General features: G+C 35.7%; 1 pseudogene; it reads right to left on the reverse strand.

The window, feature by feature from the left end:
- Positions 1–15205: 15205 nt before the first annotated feature.
- Positions 15206–16359, reverse strand: LOC143586053 (F-box/kelch-repeat protein At3g06240-like; annotated as a pseudogene).

The following is a 16359-nucleotide window of genomic DNA, read 5'->3' on the forward strand; positions in this document are numbered from 1 at the left end:
GTTCTTCAACAGTATCCAAGTCTTCAAGAAGGATTTCTTCATTGGCCTTAGGATCACGGATACTCGTTCTGGCTGTAGGAACCACCATTTCTATAGGGATAACTGCTTCTGATCCAAACACCAATGAGAAGGGTGTTTGGCCCGTTGCATTCTTGGGTGTTGTCCTGCCAGCCCAAAGAACATAAGGTAGCTCTTCGGCCCACTTTCCCTTCTTGGATCCTAGCTTATTCTTTAAGTTATTGATAATTATCTTATTGCTAGACTCTTCTTGACCATTAGCTTGAGAATGTACAGGAGTAGAGGTGATCATCTTTATGCCCCAGCTTTCACAAAAGTTAGTGGCTCTTTTCCCGATAAATTCGGAACCATTGTCACAAACAATTTTAGAAGGAATGCCAAATCTAGTTATAATATTTCGTCTAATAAAGGATATAACTTCCCTTTCTCGGACTTGCACGGATGCTTCTGCTTCATTCCATTTGGAGAAGTAGTCAGTCATGTAATAAAACGTATTGTGATACCTTGATTTTAAAAGATTTAGGATTCTCCGTAGTTTGGATCTCTCCAGTTAGAATGTACTTCTTGACTGGGAGGATCCATGATCCTTGATTATTAGAGGATAACGGATCCCAAAGTACAATTTCTTTGTCATTTGTTATCTCTCCAACTTCTTGTTCTCCTATTGCTGGCGAGAGAACATGAATGATTGGAATTTCCGTGTCTTCTGGGATCTTCAAAAATGAGGCTAAATTTGCCAAGGCATCTGCCCCAGCGTTTGCTTCCCTTGGTACCTGTATAATGCTAAATAATTCGAAGGATTTTGCTAATTCCTTCAGAACATCTAAATATTTGATTAGTTTTTCTCCTTTAACAGCATATGAGCCATTAAAGTGGTTAGCAATCAATAATGAATCTATATATACTTGAAGATACTTGATCCTCATGCATTTAGCTAATTGCAAACCTGCGATCAAAGCTTCATATTCTGCCTCGTTGTTTGTTGCTTGAAACTCACTGGCTATAGACTGGGGTAATATGCCCCCCTGTGGTGATTTCAGTAGGATACCTAATCCTGTTCGTCTTACATTGGAAGCTCCATCTGTAAAGAGGATCCAAGGATCCTTGGTTTCTTCCAGTTGCTGGACTTCTAGATCAGCTTCCCTCTGTATATCACTGCTGAAATCAGCCACAAAGTCCGCTAGTTCTTGTGACTTGATGGATGTCCTGCGCTCATATTGAATATCATATGCACTTATATTCACAGCCCATTTGGCCATCCTTCCTGACAATTCTGGTTTTCTAAGCACATTCTTAACAGAATAATTGGTTCTTAAAATAATAGTATGAGTCTCAAAATAATGTCTTAATTTAGTAGAAGCCATAATAAGTGCAAGAATTAATTTTTCTAAATGAGAATACCTGGCTTCTGCATCTAAAACACTCTTAATTACATAATAAACGAGATATTGTTCACCTTCGTGATCCTTCACCAGGACAGTACTTACAGTATTACCTGAAACAGCTAGGTAGAGATATAAGGATTCTCCATCCACAGGTTTCATCAGAGCCGGCGCTGAGGATAAATAATCCTTTAAGGCTTTGAGTGTTGCCTCATGCTTTTCCGTCCATTCGAACTTCTTATTCTTCCTAAGGATGTCGTAGAAATCCTTGCATTTCTCGGAGGATCTGGAAATGAATCTATTGAGCGCAGCAATTCTTTCGGTCAACCTCTGGACATCTTTAGCATTTGCAGGAGACTTTAAGTTGATGATGGCTTCTATTTGTTCTGGGCTTGCTTCTATCCCTCTTTTGGTCACCATATATCCTAGAAACTTTCTAGCCTTAACACCAAAATGGCATTTTGACGGATTTAGTTTCATGTTATATTGGTCAAGGATATTGAACGCTTCTTCTAGATCTCTAAGGTGATCCTCAGCTCTTTTTAACTTCACCACCATATTATAAATGTAGACCTCCATAGTCTTACCTAATTGATCCTTGAACATCTTGTTCACCAATCTTTGATATGTTGCTCCTGCATTTCTTAGTCCAAAAGGCATAGCTACATAACAGTATATGCCGGTAGGGGTCATGAATGTTGTATCCTCTTGGTCGGATGGTTCCATATGAATTTGTTGAAATCCAGAAGAAGCATCCATAAAAGTGAGCATATCATGCCCTGCCGTTGCATCCACCATGGAGTCTATATGTGATAACGGGAAAGGATCCTTGGGGCATACCTTGTTTAAATCTGTAAAATCGACACACACCCTCCACTTTCCATTCTTTTTTGAAACAACAATCACAATAGCCAACCATTAAGGATATTTAACCTCTCTGATCATATTGGCCTTAAGAAGTTTTTCAACTTCTTCTTATATGATCTTGTTCCTCTCAGTAGCGAATTTTCTTCGCTTCTGATGGACGAGTTTAACAGATAAATCAAGGCCTAACTTATGAGTAATACCTCCTTAGAAATACCTGTCATGTCTGAATGTTTAAAGGAAAAGGTAGATTTTCTTCGCCCTAAGAAGGATACTATATCCTCTTCGATCATGCTGGGGATACTGGATCCTAGGAACACCTTTATATATGGATCCTTGGGATCCAAGGATACTTCTTTAATGTCTTTCTCCCGAGCTTCCAGAACGTCCCTAGGATGTTGCTGTGGTTGATATGCTACAGTTTGCTTGGCTGTCGGCTTCATTGATGAAGAATAATAGTTCTTGGCCTCCACTTGATCACCGTCTATCCTCACTACTCCCCAGGAGGTAGGGAGTTTAATGCATTGATGGTAATTAGAAGTCACCGCCTTCATCCCATGTAACCACGGCCTGCCTAAAATAACATTGCAACAAGAAAGGTTATCAATAACACAAAATCTCTTATACGAATTTAACCCTTCGATGTATATTGGGAGGTTGATGTCCCCCAATTTTTTATTGGTTTCTCCACTGAAACCAACTAGCACCGATGTTCTTGGGATGATCTCTGAATATGGTATGTTCATCTTCTAAAGAACATCATGTTGGATGATATTGACCGAGCTTCCACCGTCGACCAGGATCCTGCGTACATAATTGTTAGCAATAAATAAGGTAATAATCAAACCGTCATTGTGAGGATCCTGAATGCTCGATTTATCTTCTTCGTCGAAGAAGATCCTTTTGTCAGTGGTCAAGGTGGTAGATATAACTGGTCGATCCCCGTTATCCATTTTGATCTCCTTTGCGAGCCTTTTCACTGCAGAGAAGGAAGTGCCGCATATGTCCGATCCTCCGGAGATGAAATTGACCATGCGCGCGTCTCGATGAGGATCCTGGATACTTATATTATCTTCTTGTTCAAAGAAGATTCTCATGTCAGTTATTGAAGTAGTGGAAATAAGCGGTCTTCTTCTATCATCCAACTCGGCCTCTTCGGTGAGCTTCCTCGTTGAGAATAGGAAGTTCGAAATATGTCATAGTCTCTGAAGACGAAGTTGATCACGTGCGCATCTGGTGGTGGTGGTGTTGCTTTTTGTGGAAGATCTTCAGGATCCTGGATCTTGGATTTTTTTTCCTTCCCAAAAGCTTTTTAAAATGGCCCTTGCTCAGGAGGTATCCAATTTCCTTTCTTAAGCCAATGCAATCGTCCATCATATGGCCAAAATCTTCGTGAAGGCACACCACTTAGACTTGCCTCTGAAGATGGTTGACATCTTGTTCTTTCGGGGCCACCTTGCTTTCTCCCCTAGATCCTTCATGGCACAAATCAAGCCATGGGTATCTACGAAGAACCAATACTCAGAGATGCAGGGATAGTCTTCATCATCATCTCCTTCTTCGACTGCTCGTACGTTGTGATTTTTGAACTTGGTGTACGGCTTGGAGTTGTTGTTTATGTATGAGGATCCTTTATTCTTGTTAGGGGATTCTTGTTTTGTCTGAGCCCCCAATCGTTCTTGGATCCTTTTGTCGTCTTCCAGCCATATAAACCTTAGTGCTATATTCCTTACTTCATCTAGAGACCTGCAAGGAGTCATCACAAGATCATCATAAAAGGGGGAGCCCCTCTGAAGTCCCATCTTGAATGCTTCAACAGCAGTAGCCATGTCAAGATTAGGGATTTCCAAAGCTTCCCTGTCGAACCTTGTAACAAAATCCCTAAGGGATTCATCACTAGGTTGGATAACTCGGTATAAATCACTAGTTAACTTCTCAAATTTCCTACTACAGGAAAATTGACTATTGAACAAGTTAACTAAGTGTGAGAAAGAAGTTACTGAAAAGGGAGGAAGACTTAGCAGCCATTTTAATGTTGATCCTGTCAGTGTGGATCCGAAGCCTTTGCATAGCCAGGCTTCCTTGAGTCTCTCAGGAATAGGATTGATTTCCATCCTTTCTCTGTACTGATCTACATGTTCCTCAGGATCTGTGGTCCCATCATAGGTCTTCATGTTGGGGGTCTGGAATCGCTTCAGGATTTCAGCATCACAGATAGGTGGAGCAAATCTGGATAACTTGTGGCTTCCCTCCGGTATCTCGGGGATAGGACGTATCACCCAGGGAACACTGGATATCATATCCTTGAGCTTTTGTAGTTCCTTGGCCATAGCTTGGTTGATACCTGCAACCTGCATGGAACTATGGTTAGCATCTAAGGATATAGGATCATACAAGTTACCTCTTTGCTGGGTCAAGGTTGGCATCCCGGATGAGTAGCTGTGATAAGAAGCGTCTGCCACAGGATTTGGTCCTCCAGAGGCTATGGCCTACATGAGAATTATATCTCCTTCATGGACTTTAGAGGACCACTGGTGTTGAACCCCTGAGGATCATTGATTCTGAAAGAATGATCCTTGAGGTTGGGAATTATAGGATCCTTGGTGATATAACCCAGAGGATCCTAGTGGAAGGATGGATGATCCTTGTTGGAAGTATGAGGATCCTTGAGTTTGCTGACCCATGGACCCTTGTTGAAGGATAGATGATCTTGGCTAAAAGAACGAGGATCCTTGAGTCTGTTGACCCATGGACCCCTGTTGAATGATAGATGATCCTTGCGTGAACTGAGCCATGGATCCTGGACTTGTGAAATCCAGCATCCTGGGCATCAGGGGAGTGTGATCCTCCATTGTAGTCTTCTTGAGATCTTCTATCTCACGAAGGATCCTCTGGTTAGTCTTGTTCTGCTGTTCCATGTATGCTTTAACCTGCGAAAACATAGATGAAACATCACTGTTAGTATTAACCACCGGTGCAGTAGCAGCGATTTTCGAGCTCTGGAAGACTGGTAGTTGCGTCTTGCTTCCAGCAGCAGCAGCTCGTGGTGCTCCCGTGATTGGCCGAGGCATCGGTGGCAAAGTCCTCGATGAGAGAGGAACTGATGACGGCATGGTTGATGAAGTAGAGGTTGATTGAGAGGCCATTGATAGTGATATGGGTATGAAGAAATCGAAAGTTGATAGGAATGATAGGATTATAGCACCAATTTCCCCACGGTGGGCGCCAAATTATTTTGGATAAAAATCTGCTAAGGATAATGTATCCAAATCTGTATATGTGAGGTATAGTTCTATGATATTAACAACGATTGTATGAGCGAAATAATGAAGAACACCATGATTCGTTGCGAGGAAAAACCCTTTGATCTTGTTCAGATCAAAAGAAAAAAACCCCGGACGATGACAACTCGTCGATCACCAATTTATTAATCACAAAAAAGGTTACAAGTGTTTGGAGATTGTGATCGATGTTACAATGAATACTAGTGTGTAGAGAGAAGTATGAGTTCTGCTCAAAGTGTGTGTGAGAATACAAGTGAGACCTAATCGATCATCATCTCAATGTTTATAAAGAAAATTACAATTAACAATAATCCCTATCTATCCGCCACTCTTCCACAACTGCTCCAACGTTCATTGACCACGTGCTGGGAGCTTCCATTAGCGAATTTTAAGGTAGACCGAGTCACAAAGTCGTTATATCTGGCTAACACATCACCATTCAAACACAATCATTAGTAAATAAATAATACCGAGGATCCTTGATCCTTCATAACTTGAAACACATCTCAAGGATAATCTATCCACAAGACAGCCAAGAATAATGAATCTTCAGCATAAAATTCATGCCCTAACAAGCTCAATTTGGTGTGATAGTGTAAGAATTCTTGTGTTAAAGTGAAGTATTTATATATAGTTCATAGTAAGGATTGAATTTTGGGAGGAATAATAAAGAATGAATGTATATACGGAATTAATTAAAAACATAAAATTAGGGAACTTCTATTACATTAAATCATGGACGAAAATTAGGGAATGAGGATTAAGGGATTTTCAAATTTTGAAGTACTAAAGTGTAATGTTGTTAAAGTATATTATAAATACAAAATAATTTAATTCAAATCTTTAATTCTAGACTATATTTAAAAATACGGAATTAACTTTTTAATGTGGAAAAATAAGTTACTAATTGTTTTATTTACAGGAATATAATTAATCATCAATTCAATCAATTAAATATTTACCGTATATCTTGAATGATTATCAATTACCATATATCTAATATCTAAAATTATAATCAGTTATGATATATTTAAATTGTGAATCATATGGTTTAAATTTATAAAAATAGTCAACATAATATAATTAATAAGCATTTGAATAATTAAGTAACTGGTATAAGTTGTGTAAAAATAACTAAGTAATTTCTTTTTATTATGTATTAACAATAACACAATTTTAATACAATTAAACAGCAATCTAAAAATTGAGTCATTGATATAACATATGGTAAGTAGTAATAATAATTATAAATTAACATATATTTCAAATTAGAATCAGCCTCATATGTTAAAATCTTTAATTGACTAATTTTGAATTAGTCAATCGGTCAAAATCCGTATTTATAGTAACCCTTAAGGATGCTTAATCAAAACCTTAATCAAATGATCAAATGATATATCATAATTTATTAAAATAAAAAAATTCCATAATTAAAGAATTCCTTAATCAAATGAAAAATTTATCCCTAATTTACAGAAATTGATTATAGAAATTGATATTTTATAAATATAAAATTAGAAACAATTATAGTAAAGTTAAATTTGTAATCTCTATATATTAGTTTGTTTTATATTGAATCCAATGGATGAAATATTAATTAATTTTCTCAAATAAATTAAACCTGGAAGGAAGCCTGATGACTAAACTAACCGGAGGTAACGTTGATGGTGAGCACCTTCATCGACGGTGGACCGTGAATTTGACAGATAAATGAATTGAAGGTAGTGATAGGTGGAACAATATGGAACCGTCATTGAGAATGGAGGCGTGAAAGAGGAAAATTGATTTGGGTTTCTAGGGTAAGTTATATTATAGTTTACAGAATAATAAAAATAACATAAATACTAAAAATCATAATTAATTAATAAATAAATTGGTTAATCATTATTAAATTAAAGATTATATTAAAGTTAAAGAGAATCATTAAAGAAAATTGATTGTATCTTAATTTAATTTAATTTTGATTTATTTTATTCAAATGAAAATTAGAGAGGTGGTAGATATAGATGGAAATTTAGGAAACAACCAATAGGAATAAGAGAAGTTGAGTTAAAGCCTATTGGTTTAATAGTATATATAGATATAGATTTACACGCATTCCAAGATAGAGAATAAGCTTAATTCTTTAATTCAAAATTAACGAATGAGCCAGTTCGTTATCTCATTCGTAAGTCCCGGTAACGAATGAGTGATTCGTTAAAAATCATAACGATTTAATAACGAATTATAGTTACTTCGTGCTTCATTCGTTATCAAACAGATGACGGATGGGGTCATTCGTTACAGGTTGGCGGAAGCGAATTAAGGATAACAAATTAGATTAATTTGTTATCAAAATGACCCTGATTCGTTATCCAGACAGATAACGAATGGACAATAATATAAAACTAAAATCTTTTTCAATTTAAATTTAAAAGAATTAAATAATGCATTGAAACCCGTGTCCCGATGAACTTTACCTTATGAATCTTACCCGACATAGTAAGATGCAATACTTCAACGTGTTTTACGCTCAAAAACACATAACTTAAAATAAATAACTTAAATAGAATTAAATAATATTTAAATGAATAAATAAAATGAAAATATTTTTGGTATTTTTCTTTTTCTTTTCTGATATTTACATTTAAACCCGAAAAGAAAAAAAAATAAAGTAGAAAACAAAATATTTTTGTATTTTTGAATGTTTTACGAAAACAGTACATATTTTTATGAGTTTAAGCAGAGAATCATATTGACCAAATTGTCCTTCCATCGCAGTTTTATATTTCAGCATTATTATGATTGGCGTTAAGTCGGTCATTGATATTGTTGTCCACTTAAATTTTATAACAAGCTTTCAAGTATTTTTGTGATATGATTAAATGTTCAATTAAAGCACGGAATATTAGAAACCATCAGCCTCTAATCTCGGTTCAAGCTTGTTAGGGCACAGAAATTGACATTGTGGATACGTTATCCTGGTATATGTCTGGATCAGTTATCCTTAGCATGTGTTCCAAATCCTGTCAGGATCAAAGATCCTCAGTACTTATTATAGACTAACGGTTGTTCTCTTTATATATCAATATATTTGATAGGTAGAACGGCAGGAGACATGGTCTAACCTATAATTTCGCCCTCTAAGTGGTCTAGCACGTGGCCAAAGAAGTGTAGCAGCTGTAGAGGGAAGGTGGCATAAAAATAGGACATGTTGTTAGTATATTTTGGTATTTAATTGAGCTTATGATCAATTAGGTAAAACACTTCACGTTCACAACCAATACTCAGAGCAAACTAGAGTAGAAAACACACACACTTAACAATATTGTACTCATTGATCGTAATCTCCAACCTTATAACCTCATTATTTGATTAATAAAGTGGTGATAGACGATTTGTCATCACCCTGGGTTTTTGTGTCGGTGATCCGACCAAAATCAAGGGTTTTTCCTCGCAACAAATCTTTGTGTTCTTGTTTGCAATCACTTCATAATCGTTATTATCAACCTAGCACTAAATCTCACATTACAAATTTGGTTACTTTATCCTTGAGTGATTTTTGACCAAAGCAATTTGGCGCCCACTGTGGGGCCATTGGTGCTATAATCCATATTATCTCCTATTAGTTTTCAATCTTTTTTACCCATATCACTTTTAATGGCCTCTCAACAAACCTCTGCTTCAACCACCACGTCATCCTCGGTTTCTCTCTCATCAAGTGTGAAGTTGGGACTGTTATTTACCAATAATATATAGTTAGGATTATTTAAAACCAATATTCCTAAATTATAATCCCGTGACACATGAACGCTCTAAACTTTTGGACTTTATTGATTCTTCTAGCATGGTTCGCATGACTATGTGCATTGAAACTTGAAAGCCTTGAAATGTTGGACATGGGACTGTATGTTAAAGTTTGTCTTAGTTCTTTTTGCATTGGTCTTTAGAGTTTATTCTTAGGGGGTGTTTGGTAGAGGGAATTGAGGGGTGAGAAATGGAATTGGAAAGAATTCTCTTGTTTGTTTATGAAAGAAAGAGGTGAGAAATGGAAATAAACCATTTCCATTTCTCTGATTTTGTTTCTCTAAAAAAAGCGGAGAATTGGATTTCTAGGGTTTCATTTCTCAGCCTCACTCTCTCACGCCTCTCCCTGCTGTTCGATCTACAGCAGCAAACTCACGCCTCTCCCTGCTGTTCGATCGACTTGCAGCCTCTAATCACCCACAAATCATCTCCAATCCAAGAACCGAGTTCGTATTCGCGATCCTTGCTTCGATTCCAACGATCCTAGATATGAAACTTTCATTTTTTCGACTTTCTTATGCTCGACCAGACCTAAACCTCGATCCAAACTCAGCTGCTGATGTCGATTGTTATCGTGGGATGTTTGTATGTTGTTGGTAATCGATTTAGATATGTTAGATTTCAATGGTTTATGTTTAATTCGACTCTTGATGAAATCTTTGATGTCTAGGTTGGGAATTGAACATTATATGGTATGAAATTGATGAGTTTGAATCATAAATTTTATGTTAGAATGATATTTAGATGCTAGGTTGAATGTTGGAACCGATAAATTGAATGTTTACATGAGTTGCTTGAATGCTGTTGCTGATGAAATCTGTAATGCTGTTTTGTTCAAACAATATTTTGATCATAACAGATGCAAATTGATCGTTTCTTGAGTCTAACATTAAGTTCAAAGAGTCTAGTTTCAAACCCCACTGGTTTCGTAATTTTTAGAGAAGTTTTGATTACCCAAACGTGAAAAATAAAACCGAAGGTCAAATCTGTTTTTGACTGACAGATTTTAGGTCCACTTCTAAAGAGCATAACTCTCTTGTTTTTGAAGTTTTAGACTTCATTCCTCTTTCTAATGAACATTTTAAGTGTCTAGAATATTTCCCAATTGGCCTTGTATGCAAATCCTGAGTAGTCAATTTTTGAGAAATTTTGACATTTACAAACTCTGAACAGTAAGTTTTAGATACCTTTGATAATTAGCATTTTAGTTGAAAACCTTATGCATACTTTAAAAATTTGAGAAAAATATATAAACACCTAGAGATGTTGAAGTTTCTGTGAAAATATTTTCATAATTTATTTCAATTGTTTTGTTGATAAATAAATCTATATTTACAAACTCAAATCTGACCAAAAAACTCAGATTTCTACATATCAACAAATCATCACTTTTTACACCATTTTTATCTAGAAATTGACCTGTAACTCACATGGAAACCTTAGGGATCTTGTATAACATTGACTTGTAACTCACATTGAAACTTGGATGTTCAATTTCATCCAAAATAACATATATATTGATGTAAACATTGGCAATTAAACAACATTCAGCAAGTCAGTAAATAAAGTAGCCTGTAATCATTTTTCTTGCTTTCATGATCACTTTGTTGCTAATATTTGGATTATATTTTGGAGTTATTTGCTTTTCTTGAATTTTCTTATATTTTTATGTGTAGATGGCAAGATCACCTTCCAGACAAAGAATAGTTGCCATAGGTGCATTTTATGTCATTTATGTTACGATTCGTTGGTGGATGTTGTGTACTTATCATTTGCGTCGGTCGATTGAGTCAATGACTTTACGTACAAAATATTTAATGAGTTACCATAATAGGCGTGAAAACATGGTGAGGATGGTTTATGAAAGTGATGTTATGAGTGTTGTTAACATAAGAATGAATATACATGCATTTACAACACTTTGTGATATGCTAGAAACTAGAGGGAGACTAAAGAATAGTAAAAACATGCTAGTCGATGAGCAAGTTGCTATGTTTTTACATACCCTTGCTCATAATGCAAAGAATATGATACTAGTCAACAGATTTCATCGGTCCGGGGAAACTGTAAGTCGGTATTTCAAGTTAGTCTTAAATGCTATATGTCGATTACACAAAGAACTCTACAAGTCACCCGTGCCAGTGCCAAATAATGAAACTGATGAAAGATGGAAATGGTTTAAGGTTAGTCAAACACATTTTTTATTAAAGATATTTTTTGCTAACATAAATTAGTAAGTAATGTTTTCTTTTAACTCAGGGTTGCTTAGGAGCATTAGATGGAACATACATTAAAGTTAAAGTCTCTGCTATTGATAGAAAACCTTATAGGACAATAAAATGGCAGATTTGTACTAACGTACTCGGAGTATGTACGAGAGACCTTTTATTTACGTATGTCTTAGCGGGATGGGAGGGTTCTGCAGCTGATAGTAGAGTTTTGCGTGATGCAATCAGTAGACCCAATGGTCTTAAAATAACTCCGGGTATGTGATAGACAATTTTCAAAGAATATACATAGATTTAAGTATGATAATTAACATAGAGTTTATGGTTAATTGTAGGAACATACTACCTTTGTGATGCCGGTTATACAAATGGTGAAGGATTTTTAACTCCATATCGAGGTCAACGTTATCATCTTAACGATTGGTCTCGTCCTCCTACGAATGCTAAGGAGTTCTTTAATATGAGACATTCATCGGCCAGGAATGTTATAGAAAGATGTTTCGGAATGATTAAAGATAGATGGGCTATTTTGCGTGATAACTCATATCATCCCATAGAGTCCATGCCACGTATCATCATTGCTTGTTGTTTATTACACAATTTCATACGAACAACAATGAGTGAAGACCCTCTTGATAACGAAATCCCAGTAAATCACACACAACCTGCAAATGACCATGACAATGTTATTTCTATGATTGAGCCCTCACAAGAATGGACCGATCGTAGAGACCTTCTTGCTAATGAAATGTTTAATAGTTGGACTGCGATGCGTGCGCAGCGTGCCAACAATGTTTCTTAATTATGTTTGACAATTATGTATTTTTTATTTGTAGAACCAAGGATGTTTCTTATTAATGTTTATTTATGCACTTTATTTGTTTCTTATTAATGTTTCTTGTTATATTTGTATTTGTAGTTACATGAATTATGATTTTTAATTGTATAATTATGCATTTGTACGTAGACATGGCAGATTCAAATATAGTGAGAGGAGTTACTCGGAGCAAGCATACCTGGACAAATGATGAAGATGCAAAGCTAATTGATGCATTAATGGAGATACATGCATCCGGAAAGTATGCTGGTGCTGACAATGGATTCAAACCAGGTTATTTAAATGGTGTTCAACAATTGCTAGATGTAAGTCTTCCTAACTCTGGCCTCAAAGCAGAACCACATATAAAGTCTAGGATGAAGACATGGAAGACACACTTTAGCATTGTATATGATATGGTGCATACAAGTGGGTTTGGTTGGGATGAACAAAAATGTTGTATTATTGCCGATGATAGTGTTTGGAATGAATACGTGAAGGTATATTCTAAAAAATATATTTTTTAGATTTTAAAATTTTAGTCTAATTTATTTGTAATTGTCTTGTAGTCTCACAAAGGTGCTGTGAATTTTCGTGACAAGTCATTTCCTTTCTATGACAAATTGTGTACCATATTCGGTAAGGATAGAGCTACTGGTAGTAAAGCAGTTGACCTTGGAGAAAAATATGTTGTTCAAGAGACGCAAAAAAGCTCACCTGTTGATATTGAAGACTTTGATTTTGTTGATGAAGCCGTTCCAAATGTTGATAGATCTGAAGGACAAACAAGGAGTGTAACAAGCAAGCGCAAAAGAGGTAGAAGCACGGATGCAGATGAGATATATCGAGAGTCTTGCAAAGATATCAAGGAAGTTTTGCTTCGATTTGGGGAGATGGTGGGTGAACAACTTAGCAAAGAAGGTATGGAGGCTCGTGAAATCTATGAAAAGGTTAGTGATGAGTTGAAAGCTTTACCAGGTATCACTACGAAAAAACGGTTCAAAGCAGCTCATTTGATTGGTAAAGATGTGGATCTAGGACGTTCTTTTCTTGCGTTGACAATAGAAGAGAAAATTGAGATGGTCGAGTTGTATACCGATGGTTCAATGGGATAGTTGTGTATGGTTGAAGCATGTTTTGTATGTGAATTGGTTTTAACTATGGTTGATGTTTTTTGCTTAAAAACTATGTTTTGTATGTGAATTGGTTTGATCAATGCATATTTTGGTTGGAATTTATGCATCTTTTTATATGTTTTTTATTTTTTAATAAATATTTGTTATGAAAAAAATACTTGTGCTAATGATAAAGTTGATATAATTCTCTGTTTATTTCCTATGTACCAAACAAGAGAAATGATTCTCAGCTATATTTCTCTACTGAAATCTCTGTACTACCAAACAGAACAGTCAATTCTCATTCTCCAGACCAATTCCCTTTCTCTGCAATTCCATTTCTCTATTCCATTTCTCTACAATTCCATTCTCTGTACCAAACACCCCCTTAGAGTTTATATTTCACTATGAAAAAACTAAGTTCAAGATTTGTTTATTTACCTGTTTGTTGAAATGTTTAAGAGAAGAATTTTGGTTCCCCTTGTCCCTAGAACGGGTGGGTACAATTGGGCGAGGTCACTTGTTAGAATGGTTTGGGTCTTCACGGCTCTTTTAGAAAGAAAAGGTCATTTTAGCTCGGGTTAGAACGTGATTTGATGAATATGCGTACAGACTTAATTGTTGTTTTAGGAAATGGTGGATTTGCTACCAAAGTTGTTCTAAGTGGTGTTTGATATCTTGTTTTAAAACTGATTATACTATACGAAACCATGCAACAAGAGTGTGTTTAATTGGGCATGCTTCTACTCTTTTTAAGTTTGTTAATTTAATACTATGACCAATTGACCACAACCTAAAACAATATGATATTACTTTCAGAATGCATGGCCAGCCTAATGGGCTTTTCAAGCTAGACAAGGGCTTAGGAGCCGCAAATTTTTATTTTTTAAATTTTCTATATGAATTATATGTGCAATTACCATTAGACACGAATGAACAAGCTTTGAAGTTTAACGCCCAAAACAAAATCAATTTTTACTGTAGTGGCCTAAATGAATAACAAGTTTTAGAAGAAAAAAGTGGCTCACCATTCATTGGAATTTAATAATCCTTCACTATCATGATGAACTTCCAACTTTTCATTGAAATATTTAACAATATATTTATCATCCGCATTCTCCAATTAATCGGTTAATCTTCATATGCTTTGAACTAAAGTGTTTGGATTAAAAATAAATGAATTTTATCGTGAAAAATATACAAATAACTAAAGTAATTATTACTACACTATAACTTTTAAACTAGAGCAATTATTATTACATTATTTTATTTTTTTAGATAATTACTCTAGTTCAAAACTTTAATTATTTTAGTTAATTGTATATGCAGTATGTTAATTTTATTTGTACCGGATCTTACCCCTAAACTAAAACCAATATCTAAAAGCGAAAAACCAAAATAAAAAATTAATACAACACATCGGATGAACCTTTCAATAAAAATCCATCGGAACATAAACTTATACCAAAAATCAGAAATCAAGATATAGAATTGAAATTCCATCAAAAAATTGAATGTGGGTTCCAAATCCATCATAAAATTGAAATCATTGAGGTAACTAGTAGAATATTGGCATGGGTACAAACTACAAATTGAGGAATGAAGAAACTAATGCAATCAAGAAAACTATCCAGGATTGAAGAAATTGAGAAACAACGTTACAAAACATACAACACTATCATTCTGTAAATAGTAGATATTGGCATGAGTCCAAATTCCAACCGCGACGCTCACCACAAAAAGATATCAGATAATTAACTGAAACTTGACCCGGTCATCCATGTTTTTAATATCTAGCATGAAGTCCCCATGTCTAATAATTCAAGACTTTCAATGCACTTAACTAAGTGGACCATTTGAGACGAATCACTCGATTCCACAAGTCTAGATCTTTCATGTGTCTCAGGATTATAAACTGAAATCCTGTCAGAGCGAAGGTATAACAGTAACTCATCGTTGGCTGTAAGTTGAAACACTCTGTCCGCACGATCCAAGAGATTCATAGTCAGTTCAAGTTTAAAAGCAACCGACCATGATGCAGGGTTACCGTATTCTCTCATCACCCAAATCCAACTATTTTTATGTTTTGATTCTGTAGAAAACACAGCTAGAGAACCTTTGATAACCGTCACTACACTAGTTTCCCAACTCGGTTCTGGCAACTCGATCATGGAAAAAACCTCTGAGCTCAAATCGAATTTCAATAAATAATAATAATTGCATACATCACGCGAATTGGTTAAATTCCCATTTACAACACAATGCAATGCCCCATTGAAGGGGCACTGGTATGAGTTCACATGAGAAAACGGAGTAGTAGGGGAAGCAATCTCACGCCAAGTGTGTGTCTTCAGCGTGTAAACAAAAGACGTTGTCGTGGCTATCCTCAAAATCTTGTAATCTTCTATGATTGGGTCGAAACCGAAACCAAAGTCGTATGCAACACAATCATCATTACCTTGCGCCTAATTGAAGGATTCCATAGATTAATACTCTTCCCATATTCATAAAGACATACAATTCCATTACAAGATCCAGCGATGCCGAAATGTCCAAAATGATATGCCACGGGTGTTATGCCAATATTGGTATTATATGGAAATTGGTCTTCCAAATGTAAAGTATAGGTGTTATGCAGATCTTTTTCTTCTTGCCGAATTCTATGAATGAGCATGATTTTTTCAGGAGATCGAAGAGTATGCAGTCGGATGAAATCGGGGCTGCCAATACAAGCATATAGTGACTTAGAAACTGATCTGAATAGAAGAAGGGATTCGGTTGGCAATCTTGAGAATATGTCGATAATCAGCTCTTCACATAGATCATTCGACATCATGTAAGCCTGCAATTTTGAACCTAAACGAT

This window comes from Bidens hawaiensis, unplaced genomic scaffold (assembly GCF_021521415.1).
Source record: "Bidens hawaiensis isolate Kalapana, Puna unplaced genomic scaffold, B.hawaiensis_p1.1 tig00034283_1, whole genome shotgun sequence".
In the NCBI taxonomy this organism is placed as follows: domain Eukaryota; kingdom Viridiplantae; phylum Streptophyta; class Magnoliopsida; order Asterales; family Asteraceae; genus Bidens; species Bidens hawaiensis.